The sequence below is a fragment of the Melozone crissalis genome, unplaced genomic scaffold (genome assembly GCF_028551555.1).
Source record: "Melozone crissalis strain CALT ecotype California unplaced genomic scaffold, PUWL_Pcris_2 ptg000004l_1, whole genome shotgun sequence".
Classification (NCBI taxonomy): Eukaryota; Metazoa; Chordata; class Aves; order Passeriformes; family Passerellidae; genus Melozone; species Melozone crissalis.
The window spans coordinates 13848882-13855054 of record NW_026535782.1 but is presented as its reverse complement, the minus strand read 5'-3'; the positions used below and the strand labels follow the sequence as shown (position 1 = coordinate 13855054).

The window sequence follows — 6173 nt, the reverse complement described above, 5'->3', positions numbered from 1 at the left end:
GGTTTATTAAAAACGCCTAGTTTGGTTACCTTGGATGTTGACGGTTTTCATTAAATTAAGTTATGCTAGGCTTACATTAAAATTGCAAAAAAATAGGTGACTGGGGAATCCCATAAAAGCACTTCAGGTGCTCACTGTTTTTTCTCTTTTGAGAGAAGGGAAGGAGAGCATAGCTACACTATTCCCAGCAGTACATATGTAACAGCCTGACTGCCCATATCCCACCATGGTCCTCACCTCCAGCAGGTCACAATCCCAGGAGAGATAAAAAAGTAGGCTAGGACTGAGAAAGAAGAACAACAGAACTCAAATAGAAACCTATGATGGCTGATTGTATAGATGTATGGGATTTTTCCAGGGTTTTGAATGCAGGGGAGATCTTGGAGCTGGAAAATGATACAACTCTATCTCTCTTACATGTAAATATATAGATTTTGCTGTAGGGACCCCTCCTCAAAATGCTACAAATTAAAGTATGAATCTGATTAATGAAGCTGCCCATAGTAGTGGCACAGGCCTTAGGTCCAAAGTGCAGATATCAGCACAGGCTCTGGAAGGCACTAGCTGCATGTGATAGTGGAGGCAGGCTAATAAATAGCTCAGGACAAGTGTTCATGTATCTGCTTTATTGCTATCAAGGGTTTGAACTTGGATCCCTTTATGGTACTGTAGAATGACGATAAATATGTGTGCTTGTTTAGAGCTGTTTGGAGTATCTCTGGCTGGCATTGCACAGACAGGACAGGGATGCTCATGAAATTGTGAAGGTGGTGATAAAAGCCAAGGTTTGATTTCAGAGTTACTCTGGTGGTTATTTAGAAAGCTTGAATGATAAGGAAACCATGTCTTCATCAGGCTTTCCACTGCAACAGCCACAGCCACTAAGATATCCTGGAGTCCACTGAAGTGATGCCAAGACCCTCAGTGAATTGATGAGAAAAGTAACTGCAGTAGGATGGCTTCCAGACTTACAGCAATTTACTTTGGCTGGGAATTTCCCCCTTTGTTTGGGTTAGATTGTGCTCACCTTGTTTCTTCGGTGTTAGCATGGTAGATTAGCCTTAGAATTTACTGATACCAATTCATATATTTATATATGGAATAAACATTAATAGCTTTTTTTAATGTTTTACAGACAGACTGGGAGATCTGCCCAATACCATCTCTTAAGTTGCAAAAGTACTTCCTGGAAATGGAACACAGTTATGCATTGTTCACCTTTCAGCCCCTGGCATGGCTGCACATGCCACTCATCTGGACTTCTCTTGCTTTGAAATCAGCCTGACCACCAGCATGGGAGAGAAAGACTTTCAAGGCTCCTGGAATGCCTGACAGAACTGTGCTTCCTGAGGTACTGCGTACTAAACCTGAAAATGTTCTATATTTGCCCCAGCTAAGGCAAAAGGGCAGGCACATCACAGGAAATCCATGTTAATGGTGGCATACCCTAAAACTTCAGTTTTCAAACCCATCCAGAAAACAAAGGCATGGCATTAACTATTAGATCCCAGCTGAGGTCTTCACTGGGGTGGCTGTCACAGGTTGCTCACACTGGAGAGCTCAGTGGGCCTGCAACTGTGTGTGGTGCAAATGATATCTACAGAAAGTCCACGAAACTCATACCTGAAATGGAAGGGAACATTTCAGCAAATGATGTTGGATGTTATCAATTCCCTTTGAATAAAGTGCATAAAGTTTTATGAAGGAAAAAATTGCTTTAGGAATGGAAAGCAAGCCAAAGGGCCTGTGGGAATGCTACTTATACCCTGACTGTCATAATTACAGTTTCCATGATTAGAACTACACTGGTTTCTGTCCAAAGAGTGAAGTTTTGAGGAACAATGAATTTTTCTGTCTCTGGAATAGCTTTGAAGCCCATATCTTTCCATTGATATTTAGAAACCTCTTGGAAACAGTCAAAAACATTTTTTACTTTTCTCAGTTTAGGTTGAATGAATCCATAGGGATTTCCTCCATGGCACCCCAAGATTATGCTTTGCCTGTATTTGTGTATACCTGACTAGGCTGTCGAGAGGAGCCTTTATTATTTCTGTCTCTTGGAAGTTTTTCCTGGAACAATGTAGGCTGCATTTATCCTTTAACCATTCTTGCAGATGGTGCATCAGGATGGAAAACCTCCTACTTGGGCCAGCTCTGCTGGTTCATGCTAATCATCCACATGCTTCAAAGAGCGCAATGTTCTGAAGAAAAAACACAACCCTGAATATTTTTTTCCTTTTTTTCTGCTTTAATTCCTAACTAGGCTGTACTCAAGCAAGGCTGTACTCAATCATTTGAATGGATTAAAAGGAGTTCAGAAATTTGGTGTAGTACATAGGAGGCTGTTAATACATTAATCCTCCCTCAGGTACTTCTGTTCAGGTATGCAATCACTAATCCCCAGATACCTGCCCTTTTTTTAGAAGGGAAACTGGAGCAGAAATGTTAGCAACTTTTTCTGTGTACGTAAGAATGGAAAATTGGAACCAACAGTCTTTCTGCATGCCTCCACCTCAAAGCCATATAATTTAGTCCTGTAATACCTGTGTTGGTCCAGACTCCAGAACAGAGGAGTACTGCTCACATCAGCTGAACACATTCAAACATACACATTTTTGAGATACAAACAAACAGTATTTTTGAGATAAGTCTATTACCCTAGGCCTTTTTAAATGTGATTCTGGATATTCTCCAGAACCTGGATAAGGGCAGTAGAATTCCTGTGAAAAAGCAGCATGGTTTGTCTGTCACTGCCCTGGTTCTGTTCTCACCTGCAGAGAGTGACTGCACTACCAGCAGACACCAGTTCCTCTGTTTCAGAGTTTAGCAAGTGAGCTGTATTTGCTTTTGAAGGCTATGTTTGAATTTTCATGCCAGGTACTGAATCTGAAGTTGGCATCCTGTCTGAGAAGGAGCATTAGCTCCCTTTTCTATCAGGTCTCACTGCTCCCTCATCACTGCTCACCCACTACCCTGCCCAGCAAGGGCCTCACTTCTCTTGGTCCTGAAGACATTAAAGGAGATGGAGACACCTGCCTTGGTGTTTCACCCAGCTTGCTCTTCCTTAGCTTTGCAAGGACAGGATAGACAGACTTCAATAACTGCTGCACCCTCTTTACCATTTCATGTCCAGTTCCTGCCTCCTTTCCCCCTCAGGCAAAATATCTCTGTGAAGCTTTTTCACATCAAGTAATTTCTTGATGTACTGTGGCCCTCAAACTCCCCTAAATCAGTGATGTTGTCTAGGGAGTCACTTGATTATCAATGGCCTTTCAAATTCTGTGCTTGTGGCATAATAATTCATTTGTTGCTGATCCTTGGTCATGGTTCAAATTAAGGATAAATATCCAAGCACCAAATACCTTCTCCTTACAGTCTGCTCTGTGAGCAGGACAGTGAAAGATCTCCCTGGAACAAAATGAGAAACATTGTAAACTTGAAAGAATAATGTAACTGAAATTAAAAATTGCCAAGTGTTGCATTTTCTCTTTCATTTAAGATTGCACAATGCTGTATTTCCCTCCTATAGTGTGGGCCTATTTACAGTTGCTTTTTCTAGGTTTTAACAAGAATCTGAATGAACTCCTAGGGAGAGCAGCAAGAAGGATGCATGCCTTTGGAATCACAGCTCTCAAATTGGAGAGGGACTGGAAAACAACTGATTGACATAGCAACCCCTTATCAACAAAAAAAGAACTGAGGAAATGTTTCAGGAAATTCTCATGTAAAAAAATCCCACTTTAATGAAAGGATTTAAGTTGTTTCTAGTAATTGATGAGTTGTCAAATAACTGTGATTAAGTTTTTGCATCAAAGTGGATTAAGATGCCTTTTTCCCTCCCAATTTATTCACTTCCTTATTACCAACATCTCAGGCAGTACCTAAATTTGAAACTTCAGTTTAATATTCATTGTAGTTTAAATAGAAAACCTTCATCCACAATAAAATATAGTTCATGGGGACCAGATTGAAGCCCTAGTCTGGGAGACAGCCTCCTAACATACTACTGGATTGCTTTAGAAAGGCTGTGAGATGCTGAATTAACCTGACAGTGATATCTTTACTCTCCTCACTGTAGCAAAACCTTTTTAGCACTATTGGAGGGAATGCCCTAGGAGCTACAGGTATTATTATTTGGTGAGGTATGAATTTAACTTCTTAAAGGTAAACCTTAGCCTGACTTAAATGCAGTGTGTAAGATCCTCATTTTACCCTGTTAATAGAGAGTATCTGACTGCACCAGCCCTGAGTACTCAGCACCAGCAGTGCTGAGTGCTTAACCAGCCCTTGCTGTCCTCCAGCCAGGACAACATGGAATGTGGTCAACCCTTCCTGGCCTAACAAGCCTCTTGTGAGGCAACCAGTAGTGGGAAGCCAATGGCTAATACCAGTACCAGCCATTGGTATTTTGGAAGGCTGTTCTTCAGTAGTCATCATCCTGGTCAAATTCTCTCCCAGCTAGGTAAAACACTAGGAAATTATCTAGAGCATGATTAGCACACCAGACAAGGTCTAGTAGTGGTGCTCAGCAATTTGTCAGGTTTTGAGAACTGTCCTTTTGTGTGGGCAAGAAAAACAAAGCAGGCTGATCAGATGGAGAGGTTTTGTACTACATATCAGACCCAGCCATGTTAAAATCAAAGATTGATTTTTGAGGCTCTGCCATGTCCTGGAGTTTTCAGAAAGCCACATATCAAACTTTGTCATAAAAAAAGACTTTTTCTTTAGAGCTATGTGAAATGGGTTTTCTGGGCTGTTTTTCTCCTGGCAGATAGTATAGAAAACCCAGCCAGCATGAGAATGAATGGCTGAAAATAAATGTTCAGTTGTCCTCAGCAAATTCAATTACTTCAGCCAATTTTTTAAACATTTGGATGTGGTCTCTGTCAGAATCAATATGAATAGGAGGGTGAATTTCCTTCTACCCCATTCAAGTGGCAAAGGCAAGCTTCTGGAGCTTCTCCATCAGCTCCTGACACCCACAGTCTTGCCACACAGCCACACTGACATCACCTGCTTTTCTAGCATTTATCATGGCTTCTTGAAAGATCTACACACGGGTGTTTCCTGGGGAATGCAAGTTGCTGAAGTCATTTGCTCCTCAATAGAATTATATTTTCAGTATAAAAATTTGTAATAATCCTTTAAATTAATGAAATTTTTGTTATCCCAGATGAATTAATTAATGCAGGCTCCTTACATATTACATATTTTTTAGAATGCAAAAGGAAAAAATAAAGTGGGTAGTCTCATTTTAGCTAGAATTTCTACCATGTACAGAGCAACTGAAGAGAATTGAAAAAATTCATTGATTCTGAATTTGAGCCCTACATTATCAATATCACAGCAGCAGCTGAGGTGTGAAGGAAGCATCTTTGTCAGGACAATATATCATCTGTGCAAAGAACCTGGAGAACATCAACATATCTACACTTAAATTTTAAGACCTTCCAGATAGATGCCTTGGAGAACCAAGGATTTGTTGCGAGAGGAGAAACATCAAATGAAGATCTGGAAATAATGGCAGAGACATAATGGTCTGCCACAGTGTCAGGGCTATGCAGGAACTGACTGTGATGAAGTGAAAGTTGTTGAGGACCATCCAGGCAGCTCTGTAGACTCTGCCTTTCCCAGATTTGCAGTTACCTTCTCTAAATACTGCTTAGGCAACGGGCTGGCTTCAGTCAGTCGAGAGGAAAGGCAGAGTGGATCCAAGGAAAAGTTTCACATGCTCAGCTGGGGGCTGAACATTGTCATTGTCCCAGACAAAACTCAAACCCTGCAGCTGTGCCCTCAAAAATGCACAGATCTTGGGAACTTGTCTGGCCCTCAATCCCATTTTCTGAGATTAGGCTGTTCAGCAGTTAAGAAGTCTGGTTTCTGCTCAGCTAACAGGTAGCACCATGAGAGCAGAAAACTGCTGCTTCTGAATAAAACAGCATGAGGTCACTTTTCTCCTTTGTAAAGAAAGGGAGAGTCTACTCATATCATGTGGAGGTCATACTAGATAGACCATCCTTCCAGAAATGAATGATGAAGGGAGATTCCCAGTTTCTTTTCCATTTGAGTGAATTCAAGTTCATGTTTTCCTCTTTCATGGTCAGTGTGATAAAGGTGTTTATGCTTTGAGCCCTCCACAAGATAAAGAGGAAGGAAACAGGGGCTGAGAAAGA

At 41.1% G+C, this 6173-nt stretch overlaps 1 pseudogene; it reads left to right on the top strand.

Annotated features, from left to right (window-relative positions):
* Positions 1-1233: 1233 nt before the first annotated feature.
* LOC128935944 (hyaluronidase-4-like) lies at positions 1234-5535 on the top strand (annotated as a pseudogene).
* Positions 5536-6173: the final 638 nt, after the last annotated feature.